Raw genomic sequence first — 12,960 nt, 5'->3', positions numbered from 1 at the left:
TTTGTTGCAAAACGGCATCATCCAAGCTTTTTAAGTTTGAGGTGTGGGAACTGAACCTTAAACTTAAGTAAATTTTGTATGAGACAAACCAGAGCTGGCTTATTCAAATCGTGGTCGAAACGGTTCAACGAAGCTGTATAGTACACACGAGTTATGCTGTACCTATTTTTAAGTTGTCGATCTGAATAATACCTTTTGCGTCTCCACAAACAATCGCTATCGCCTTTTGTGCCGTTCGGTAGGTCTGTACCTTCTCGGTGAATATTTACTGCTTTTTTATTCACTGTTTGAACTGCTCCTTCGTTTCCGGCATGAAAAATATAAACACATGTTTCATCAACAGTCATGTATCGGCAAAAAATATTGTTTTTTTATTAACAACGACTTAACAGTTGGTTGTCCCTCTTAAAGAACATTTTTGTCTTCGAATTTACTATTCTAGCAACTAGCATCGTTTTTTTTTCTGATAAACTTTGGTGAGTTGGGGTGGTAACCATCCCCAGAGAAAAATCACATATTGCCATAGGGTAGATTTTGATCTTTGAGCTATTTTTTAAGTACAGTCAAAATTTCAAGTAAATCGATGCATATAAAAAAATTAGAGATTTTCTGCGATTTTTAATATATCCTGGACTACTCACAAATGTTCATTTTACGATCTCTAAACGTTTATCATCAAATACTGTTACGACCCCAAACAGATTGAGTTTTCCAAAATTTCGCTGCTGTGATGGATTTCACCCTGATATCATTTTTAAAGAAACACAAGTTGCTTGATGCCAGGAACTATATATATTAAACCAATTATTTGAAATTTTAACAGGTATCGGGTGTTTGATGTGGTATGTCAAAACTGAGAGCAATTTGTTCTCAAGTAACGACATCTACCGAAGATTAGATTAATATCAAACTATAATCTTACTTACAACTGTCATTTTTTACTTTCTCAGCTTGTTCTCTCCAATCCCAATCAATGAGTACGTTAACCATGGGTCACGTTATAAACAGCAGACAAAAACCTTCTGAATACATTTGTCTCGACATTTTATTTCATGTTTGACGTTTCGACGAATCTAACCTTAATATTTACATAAATATTTCTATAAATAAATGTTCTCGTTCAGTACCAAACTGTACTTCTATTATTCCATTGTAAATCCTTTTTTTAGATAAATCGAAATTTTTAATTAAAAACTGTTCAAAAATTAAAACTTATTATTGCGTACCAAGCATGTGGTACAACCATGCGTGGTTGTACCATATGCGTGCAACCTAGCAACCACTAAGGTTTTTTCTTATAGTTGTATAACCGTTATCGTTCGTTGGATATCATACTGGCTACCATATTCGCTATCGTGATTTAAAATATGTGAGCTCTAAGTAATTATGTAGTCGATTTTCCGTACCATTAGCTTGTTTCATTGTCAGTATGAGTTTATCCAGCAGAAATAAAGTACACTTCGTAAATTTAACGGCGGCTGACTTCCAGCTTTTTGTCATCGAGGGGGCTGAACGCTGCCGCTGCTTCAGCTTTCCAGCCGCTGAGGTCGTCTTAACGCATTCTATGTCTCACAAACTCAATCAATCTGTCAACTTGATTCTTCACAATATTTGAAATTTTTATCTGAGCTTTCTTTTGACGATATTGGATTACTCTTCGATATATACTTTTTAGATTGATCTGTTTTTAGGTTCTTGTTTTGGTCTGGCAAAGTTTTCGGGGTCCAATTTTTGCTTGTGATCTTGGATGTTTTTGTTTTTTCTTTTATTAGTGATTTTCCGTGTTATTGGTGTGTAGTGTCGGATGGCTGCGACGTGTTTGTAGAAGATAGGCCTATTGTACGTTGGATGGTATGTTTATGCGTGAATAAGGCGATGAAACTTGCTTATTCGTTAGAGTTAATCTGTGTTTGTAAAGTCTAAGGGCAACTTGTCGGTTGTTTCATCCTATATGTTTTTGACTATAAATTCTGCAAGCTATACTCAAAATTCCAGGATTTTCCAATTGGACGATTCCCTTTCTATTTCTTAGTAGATATTGTATTGTTTTACTGGAAAATATGCAGTTTTACACTGTGTTTGCTGAAGGCCAATGTAATTAAAAGTAGCTTACCCTGATGTAGGGTAAGGTTTTTTTTTAGTTAATTTCTATAGAATCTTTTTGTTTTCGTTGATGTTTTGCTTTCTGCAGGATGTAAGCAGTTCTTTTATTCATTGTGCTCGGCAAACTTTCACGTCTAACATTTTATAATTATTTAATAAAATATTCAGTTACACACCTCCATCCAAAACACCGGTGTTACTAGCTATATGTACAGTAACTATTAACCGACGACTTTTAGAAGTGAAGAGACATTTTTCCTTCTCCGGGAGGCATCTGTTTTACATCGGTCGTACTGCAATGAATTGGTTTATTGTATATCTTCCATCAAACTATTATACACGCACATCTGCTATATAATATAAGGTCTCCTCGAACAGCCCATTGATAAGTTCTGCTGAATCTGCCTTTCGGTCTATCTATTTGGGGCAAAGTTACGAGTCCGAGATCAAATTGCCTCTCTCTTCTGTGCCATGTCTTTTTGCTTTTGACTCCGTGTTCATATTAATTATGACGAGTTGGGACGTAGTGTTCGTCTGTGACGGCATTGTGCCCATACTGTCCCAAGGCTTAAATCCTCGAGAGTTCGCCACATCTCTGAAGCGCCGTAAAGAGAAGTTTATGTCCGGCATAAAAGCATATCTGCTTCTGCCTGCACTGATATTACTTAGGTTTCTTCGTGAATACTTTGACACATATTTTGTTATTTCCGTTTCTTCCAAATTTAGAAAATGCTGTTTGTTATATCTTCGACTTCACTACAACTAGCTTCATATTCCGTTTTCTTAACAATTATACTATCCTCCCACTAGTATGCTTTTTGTTAGAGGTTTAACACCTTCACTTTCGACGTGCATAAGAAAGGCACTTTTTTGGAAAACCATGTAACAATTATTTGTTGCTATGCTGCCTAGTTGCGTGACCAGGAAGTCCTACAGGAATACGATCACGCCTAGTGGAATTATCGGTAGTGAAGGTGTTAAAGTACTTTATTTATTCCAAAAATATTTTTAGGCCACTCCCAATTTTTTTTAATTTCGAGTGACATCCCTGGCAACTATTTCGAAGTTTCAGTTCAGTTGAATTTTATAAAACGTAAAAATATCAAATGCAAGTACAATGTCGAAAGTAGAAAACGCATTCAAAAAGGGGAAATTAAACCCTAGGTTTAAATTTCAAATTTCTAGACACTTTTGAATATTTGAGAAGGACTTGCAAAAGAAAAGTTCTTTACAAAATTAAATAACATCAATAATACCACTGATATTATCTATAAGCCGGGTAGACTGACGATATCAAGATTCTTCTCTCTGTGATTCTGTTGATTGAACGATAACTATATACAAAGCGTTTTTAACGACCATTATTAAAAGTGTTCGCACGTTCGAGACCACCCTTGTAAATTGGTAAGTCGTGATATCTGACGTTGCCTGGGTTTTCAGTTCAAGAATATATTAATAGAAATAACTAAAACTTCGCACGGCGCCAACTTAAGAAATGTGAAAAACGGTTCTTAAGCCGCGTTGCCAGATCAATTAGTATTTTACAGTTCCTTTTTCGTGGAGTGTTAACATAATAAAATTGATATGCTATAATTAATATAACGATTTTACACAATATATTATGGTTTATCGAGCATAATGGCTGATTTCGTATCTAATTTTTTCTAAATGAATGTTAATGTTGTGAAAAACACTATCGAACTGCTATTGTATTTATGTATACATATTTTGAAATCAAAAGCCAAGTCTTCCATTTCAATTAATAAAAAAGAATTATCATAATTAGTGTCATTTTTATTCCACTATTACGAAAAATAATCTAACAAAACCCACTACATTGAAGGTATTGATGAAGAGATCTCGAAAAAATGAGTCTTTACGTGAGTAAAGAACAACGAAAAATTTAAATGATTAAATTTTTAGTATTTTACTTTGAATACAGATATTATAGTACGTTTATTTGACTGAAGGTCCCATTGCTGATTGTTTTGTCATCAATAAACCTATAGCTATATTTCTTTAGATTTAGATGTTATAACAAACAGTTTCTAATGTGTTGAATGCAGAATCTTTGTAGCAGTTGTATCTAGAATAGCCTATACAAAATAACTTTGACTTAAGGTCACAGATAGAAACACTGGTAGAACTGATTTATCATATAAGGTATATAATCATATATAAACAGCTGCAAAATAAATTTTGTCAATAATATTCAAATTGTTAAATTGTAAAATAATCTTGGTTTTGTTTCATGCAATGTACAATAAATTTAAGATCGCCTTGGAAAGAAAATCGTACAGTACAATATTAAAATATTTTACCTTCCAAAAGTTTTTAATCGATTTTACTTGATTTAATCTTAAATAGATAAAGATACCTAATATTTTTATAAGAAGTGTTTTTTAGAGGAGAGCTTTTGTTGTTACGTGGAAGATTGCACTTGTTTTAATTTTTTTTTGATGTTTTAATTGCTTTCGTTTTATGCTTTTTGTTAGATTTTAATTTTTTATTGTGAATACCAGTAATTAATGGTGCTTTTTAATTTCTTGTTAAACAAGTATATTTAGATGCAATTTAAATAAAGAATTTTAAAATTTACTTTTGTGTATTATTATAAACCTAATAGTACGAGATCCCATAACATTCATAACGTAGTTAATCAAACTCACATTTTTACGTACATTTAAGAATAGGAGAATACATTGATAATAGGTGGCCAGTCAAAAAGTGGCCGCAAATAGTTTTAATTCAATTAATGGTAATTAATTTTTGAACAAAAATTGCGTTCATTTATATTTTAGATAAAATACGCTGCTCATGACTTATACGCATGTTTTGTATCTTAAATTAAAACTAATTTTTTTTAACATGATAAGGTTGCCTGAGAAAAATGGTCGCAAATTAGGGTGGCCAGCTGTTTAAAACGCGAGATATCGAAGATAAAGTAAAAGAGAGCTAACGCACAACACCATTGGTTTCACATGGCTACTGTCATTTGTGTGAGTTTTTAAAGCTTGCGTCGATAGGTAGTCTTATAATATACATATTGTAAACATAAATGATTATAAATACACTTTTTAATTTTTCTAAAAAGGAAACTTTACTTTAATCAACGAAATAACAGAATAACAAACTTTAAAACTTGGACATCGTAATCTGAGTCAAAGTGGTACTTTGCTAGGTGCGCGTGACTCCGATCGGGGACAGTAACCCGTTGATTTTTAAGACGGTATATTTTACTTAGTACGACGCCGACGTTAGTTAGTGTTTGTTAGGATGTGAGTGAGGACCTAAAGTGTCAAAAAATTTTACCAGTTCTTTGCTGTGGTAGTTTCGTGATTCAAAATGGCGCAAAGTATAGCGCGCCCTTCAAACTGTGAAAAACAAGAAATATGCCTCCAGACATCGTATTTCTAAAATTTCTATGGTTAATAAGGGACGAACAAAGAGAAAGCTTTGTAAAATATGCTCCAAAAACAAAATTAGAAAACAGACAACATATCACTGCGAAAAATGTCCTGATCAACCCTGATTTTGTATCGAATGCTTTGAAATTACTCATATGTGAATCAAAATCAAATCAATATGTGAATCTTTCTGTATTTTATAGAATAAATAAACTTATTTTTTTTCTAAAATCCGTTATATAATTATTTTTCTAGAAAAACGTTCTAATTTGGCTTGTGCTGATTGGAGCCAGTCAGCGATACACTAGAAATTCTTAGCCAGGTGCACATGACTCCCATCGGAGTCAAATATTCAAATCACATTTTATAAATAAATATACACTTTATTTAATTAATTTAGTATATACTTAATAATAATTTCATATATATATTCTAATACCAATTACAATGACATTTTAGAAAAAAGTATTGTCGCTCCTGGGTAACACCTCTCGAAAAAAGTCCGCAGCGAATGTGTTAATTTGATATAAAAAACATGCATATACGTCATGAGCAGTGTATTTTTTTTAAAATCGAAATAAAATTTTTGAATTGACTTAAAACTATTTGCCGCCAAATTTGGGCAAAAATGTTTATTCGCACTTTTTGTGTAGGATGAACCGTTCTCTCAAAAACAACGCTTGAAGTGACCGTCGATTATGAATTTCAGTTATGCACGTGAAATAAATTTTTTATAAATAATATACGAACAGGACATCAACCTGTCATTCTATTATACGTATCTCGCTATTATTAACTCGTTAGATAGAACTTGTAGGTACAGACAAAATGTGAAGAACATATTCCTTCGTATATCGGTGTTTACATTACCCAGATAAATTCTTTAAATAAAAGTTTAATCAACTCGATGGTAAAAATTCGATATCTTTTTATCAGAGTGTCATATCGACAAAAATCAAAATGCGCCACTGAAAAAATATTTTCAGTGGCGTAGAACCTTTACTTTTCCTGGGGGGTTAGACGAAATATTTATTTTTGTTTTCATACATACACTAATAATATACGCAGATTATATATATATATATATATATATATATATATATATATATATATATATATATAATTATATAATGCCAATGGTCTTACTAAATTACTATAGATAACTGTGGCGCACTCTTTTTGTATGCAAATCCGTTGAAATTTAAAAATTTTGTGCAGAGGAAACACTGTGAATAGGTAAATAGTGGTATGATTGATATGAAAAATACAAATAATCCAAAATATTAACACACACAATATGGTATTTTAGATGAATTATAATGAAATTTAGTAAAACAAAAAATATACATATTACTCTAACCTACCGATTATTATATGCAAAATTTACTTACCAAACAATATAATAATATGATGAAAATAAAGCACAAATTAGTTCAAACGCAAAAACAATAAATATCGACTTCACACGACTTTACACCGGCAAGACAGAAGGCTTGTATAAAAACAAAAGTTCGACAATAATATCGGTTATCAATGATGACAATTGCAAGTTATAGGATAATAAATATATTTTAAAGTCAATACTGACTGAGTCATCTATTTTATAATAGAAAAATAATTTAGATATATGCTTACATAAATATGTCTCTTTATACAAATATACGCTTCGCGAGCGCTTGAAAAATTTTATGGGTAAAATTTAACCGGCGCCCGTGTCCCAGACGAGCGCGTACAAAATTACCAGTAAGGCGCGCCCGTGTCTGAGACGGGCACGTACGTTAAGGGGTTAAAGGTGAACGGTGCAGTTTTCTTATGCAGTTTCTATAAAGGTGTTAAGTAAATAAACGTAGCGCGACTTTTGCCATTTTTTACAATTCTCATGAGATCAATAAAATTTATCACTTCCATTGACCGGTCACTATGGAATTTCCATTGTTAGAGCCTAATTTTCAAAATCTAGCATGAAATTTCGGTTTTGAGTGTTGGCAACAAATGTGATTCATTTGAAATATGCCTAAAAAACGCTGAATTTAAATTTTCACATTGCAAACGATCTAAAATGTTTAAAACTGCTTCTTTTCGATTACACAAGTACGTTTCTCGAAACTAAACAATTTCCATGTTACCAAAACTCAAAATCGAAATTTAATGCTATAAGTTTTGAAGATTAGGTTAACACTGGAAATTTCACAGTGACCGGTCAGTGGAAGTGATACATTTTATTGATCTCATGAGAATAGTAAAAAATGGCAAACATCGCGCATTGTTTATTTATTTAACAGATTTATAGAAATTGGCTTCATTTACGGCAAATTACAAAAATTGCATACGAAAGCTGCACTTTTCACCTTTAAAACGCATTTTTATTTTTGCCGATAGAACATTCTTGTCAAAAGATATCGAATTTTTACCATCGAGTGGACAGAAATTTGATGAATCAACTGATATTCAAAATTGCTGGTCACTTCAAGCGCTGTTTCTGAGAGAACGGTTCATTTTACACAAAAAGTGCTTAACATTTTTATAAAGCTCTCAGTTCATTTCTTATTTTTTATTAGAAACATTTTTTTCTACGGCGTACAGATTTTTGATAAATCGATTTTTTCCCTTTTTCCCTCCATATGAGGGGTATTTCAGGGGAAAGGACGGGGTAGGAGTGGTAAACTTTTTTGCATCTTTTTTGAGGTCCCAAAATTTATATTCTTAGCAAAATTCAGCTTGTTCGTATGCTTTTTAGAGGTCAAATCTTTGAGAACTGGACTAATCTGCAATATTAAAACATTAATTTTCTTCATGAACCATTTTTTGTTAATTTGCCTGAATAATGATTATTTAGTAAGTTGAACAACAGAACTTTAAAATTATTTACTTCACAAGGAGAAAAAAGGAAGATTTCTATAGAGCAGATATAACTAGCTTCCACCTGTAGCATGATTTTAATTCAAGTGAATACTGAAAAAAGTATTGATTTACCGCCGCACATGGTCATCATGGTATAATATTTTAAATAGCCCCACCCTTTTTCAGGTGTTAATCTTAAAAATTTTAATTTCCGTCAATACTCAATATTTTCGGCAATACCACTAATAATACTACCTCGCACGATCAATAATATTGTCAATACTGAAAAGTATTGACTATTGATTGTGTACGGGGGGCATTAATCACTCTAAGCTCTAATAAAGAATAGCTCTAACAGCTAATAGAGAAGCTATAACGTTATGGCATTTGTTTGGCGCTATCTTTTGCTTTTTTTCATACAGTACGTTAAGTTTTGGATTAGATATTGCAAATATATAAAGCTAAAATCGGCAACATTGCCTCGTACGAAGTAATTGTAATTGACCCATCCCCTCCGCTCCGATACCTAGACAGAGAACAATCGAACACGTGTGTTCGGTTATTCTATGACCTAGACTCCTAAACCAGAGAACAACCGAACACATGTGTGTTCGATTATTCTATGCCTAAACAGAAAACGAGAAAACCATTTAGTAATACATAACCAGGCAAGGGATATACAACTCCGTCCGCCGATTTTTGTTTTGCTTACGTATACCCGGTTCATTTCTTATGACATAAAATCGATAAAAATGTACTGAGCATTATAAGGTGGTGCATTTGTATCGATTTTTAATAATATGAGCAATTTTTTCTGGTTGAATTAAAAATAAAAGCGCATTTGTTTAAAAAGATAAAACAAAAAATATACTCCCATTGAAAATAAAAAATAATGCCTAATAAAATAAGAAATAATTTCTTTATGTCCTACAGAAATGATTCAATATTTGATCTTCTACGGCTGAACAGTATCCCAATCTGTCATAAAAACTTCTGCGGACAGATTTACGAGTTTCTGCTGTAATAGAATTGGAGACTTCTCTTATTCTGCGTTTTAATTCCTCCAAATTTTGGGCTCTAACCTCAGGATGATCGTAGATGATGCTTTTTAAATGTCCTTAAAAAAAGTCCATCTGGAGATCACGCAGGCCACTTAATATCGCCTGTTCCACTGATAACTTGATTCGGGAAAGTATTGTTTAAGTACTCCCTAATTATTCCAGCGTTGTGAACTGAACAGCCGTCTTGATGGAACCAAACTTTCTCCAGATTTACATCAGGAAAATTGAGAATAGCGGGAAGAACATGATTCTGTAACAAATCGAGGTATACTCTACTATTCAAATTGCCCCCAATAAAAAATGGACCTATTATGTGGTCTCCTAAAATGCCAGTCCAGACGTTAATTTTTTGAGGACATTGAGTTCGGTAAACAACACTTCTGTGCTGGTTTTCCCGCGCCCAATACCTCGTAATGTAAGGATTGTTCCTTCCTTCTTTATTAGAATTTCACAAAACTCCATTCTTCGAAAGTAGTCGTTTGGATAAAGCTGTAGATTATTTAAAAATTAAAATTACAGTAACATTGCTAACATCTAAATTCCTAGCAACGCTTCTACTTGAACGTGTTGATTCTACCTCGATTCTTCTTCTTCTTCTTCCTCTTTATAAGCAATTCTGCTTGACCATTGGCGGATTAATACCTTTATGGAAGGTTGTCACTCCATCTTTTGCGCGGTCGTCCGATACTTCTTCTGTAGATTGGTAACTTATCTCTTGCTATTTTGACGACACGGGTCTCCTCCATTCTGCTTATGTGGTTATTCCATTCTTTTTTTCTATTTTGTGTCCATTCATTTATACACTGTACGTTACATTTTCTTCTAATGTCTTCACTTCTCTTTCGATGTCTCAGCGTATTTTCTGTAATTCTTCTCAGTACTCTCATCTCTGCCATTTCCAGTAGCCTTTGCGTTGTGACTGTGTCGGGTTTGTTTCTGAGGGATCTGTTATTATTGGTCTTGCACTAAGCTTTATAAATTCTTGACTTCATCTCAGTGTTAATGTGTCTATTTCGCCATATAGTGTTATTAAGGTATTATTAACAATAAATTTCCACATAAAAATATTCACAAGGAACATGGACTGCACCTGGCCATACAAGAGAAAATCAAATAGACCACATCGCTATATCAAAGAGATGGAGATCATCTCTTCTTGATGTACGTAATAAAAGAGGAGCAGACATCGCAAGTGACCATCATCTCGTAATTGGTACCATTAAAATCAAGATGGCAAAAAACAAAACCACGCGAAACACCAAGAGACCAACATACAATCTAGATAAACTAAAAACGGTCCCAGGAAGACATATGTTTAGAGAGGAACTTCAACTCAAAACAAGCGAACGTGAAATAAATAGCTGGGTAGATTTCGCAGATGTTTTGACAGAAATAGCTGAAGACAAACTGGGTAAAAAAGAGAAAGATAGAAAGGAATGGATATCAGATGAAACATGGAATCTTATCAAGGAAAGAAAACAACGAAAAAAAGACATCCTGCAAGCAAGAACTGTAGAAAGAAGAGCACACCGACAACAGGAATATCAAACAATAAATAAATCCGTTAAAAGAAAAGCAAGAAGAGACAAAAGAAGGTGGGCCGAAGAACTGGCAAAACAAGCAGAAACAGCTGCACAACACAACAGAACTAGGGAGCTTTACCAAATTACTAGACGACTAACACAAAAAGTGTCCAACTGTTCGAACATTGTAAGATCCAAGACAGGCGAATTACTTAGTACAACAGATGACCAAGTAGAGAGATGGAAAGAGCATTTTCAGGAGATGCTAGGTATTCCCAGAGATAACGCAGACGAAATTGTCGAAAACCCGCAGAATATAGACTTGCATATTTCTTGCAAGGCCCCTTCCAAAACGGAGATAATAGCAGCTATCAAATCTCTGAGAAACAACAAGTCACCGGGAATCGATAACATAGCTGCTGAAATACTTAAAGCTGATCCGCATCTAACTGCTGAACTTTTGCTCCCCATAATCCGAGAGGTGTGGGAAACAAACCACATTCCAGCGGGCTGGGAAAAAGGTAACATTATCAAGCTTCCAAAAAAAGGCAACCTCACACTGTGCAAAAATTGGAGAGGAATAACCTTGCTTACTGTCATAAATAAAATTTTCACGACCATCATACTGAAAAGAATAACAAACAAAGTTGAGTTTCGTGCTAATCAAGCAGGCTTTAGACCAAAATCCTCCTGCATAGACCACATTAATACTGTGAGGGTAATAATGGAACAATCGGTTGAATGGAACACACCCCTATACATGGTTTTTGTTGATTTTGAACGTGCCTTTGATAGCTTGTCTCACGCTGCTGTATGGAAAATTTTAGAGCTAAGAAACATCCCGCAAAAAATAATTTCTATTATAAAGTCACTATATACTGATGCGAAATGCAGCGTGACACACAATGGGATCAACAGTGACGAATTCGACGTACTTACTGGAGTTAGACAGGGATGCGTGCTTTCTCCGTTTCTTTTCAACATAGCTATAGACTATGTTCTCTCCAAACTAGACTCCGACACAAGAGGGATACAATGGACGTTAACCACACGCCTAAGCGATCTAGAATACACGGACGATATCTGCGTATTAGGTCAAAGGTTCCAAGATCTGGCTTACCAATTAGAAACACTTTCCACTGAAGCCAATAAAATAGGTTTGAAAATCAATATTAGTAAAACCAAGTCCATGAGAATAAATGCAAGGAACAACACGCTATTTACTATCGACAATATGCAGATTGAAAATGTGGAAAACTTTACGTATCTTGGAAGTGTCATAACAGAAAACGGAGGTACAGAAGACGATATTCGTATGAGGATACGAAAAGCTCAACAAGCTTACAGCACGCTCAACCCTGTTTGGAGATCTGGCGAGTATACTACAAGGACAAAGATCCGAATATTCTGATCAAATGTCATGTCTGTTCTACTCTACGGATGTGAAACCTGGAAAGTGACAAACACCCTCACAGACAAACTGCAGGTCTTTGTTAACAAATGTCTACTAAGAATTGTTCGTATATTCTGGCCTAACACCATCAGAAACGAAGATCTGCTACACCTGACCGAACAAAAGAGGGTACAAAATGAAATTAAGTCCAGAAAGTGGGGTTGGATCGGTCACACACTCCGAAAAAATAGTTCCAGTATCGCAAATACTGCCCTAGAGTGAAATCCCCAAGCGAAAAGAAAAAGAGGTCGCCCAGTACAAACTTGGAGAAGATCCATCATGGACGAGATAATAGGCCAAGGAAAGTCTTGGAATGAGGTGAAGGCCTTAGCGCAAAATAGAACCCGATGGCGCGTTTTCACAGAAGCTCTATGCTCCACTTAGGAGTTCAAGAACCTTATATAACAATAAATTTGTTAAAAGGTGCCATATAGTGTTATTAATAATCTACCTCGATTGTTGCACAAATTTGTGTATCCCGGTATTCTCTTTCTTCAACTTTTTCTGGTGACAATTCCTGAGCGTGACATTTTCTGCAATTTTTGAGGCAATATCAGCTCTCAAAATTTTTA

This window comes from Diabrotica undecimpunctata, chromosome 7 (genome assembly GCF_040954645.1).
Source record: "Diabrotica undecimpunctata isolate CICGRU chromosome 7, icDiaUnde3, whole genome shotgun sequence".
Taxonomy (NCBI): Eukaryota; Metazoa; Arthropoda; class Insecta; order Coleoptera; family Chrysomelidae; genus Diabrotica; species Diabrotica undecimpunctata.
The sequence above is the reverse complement of the archived record's forward strand: the minus strand, read 5'-3'. Positions refer to the sequence as shown.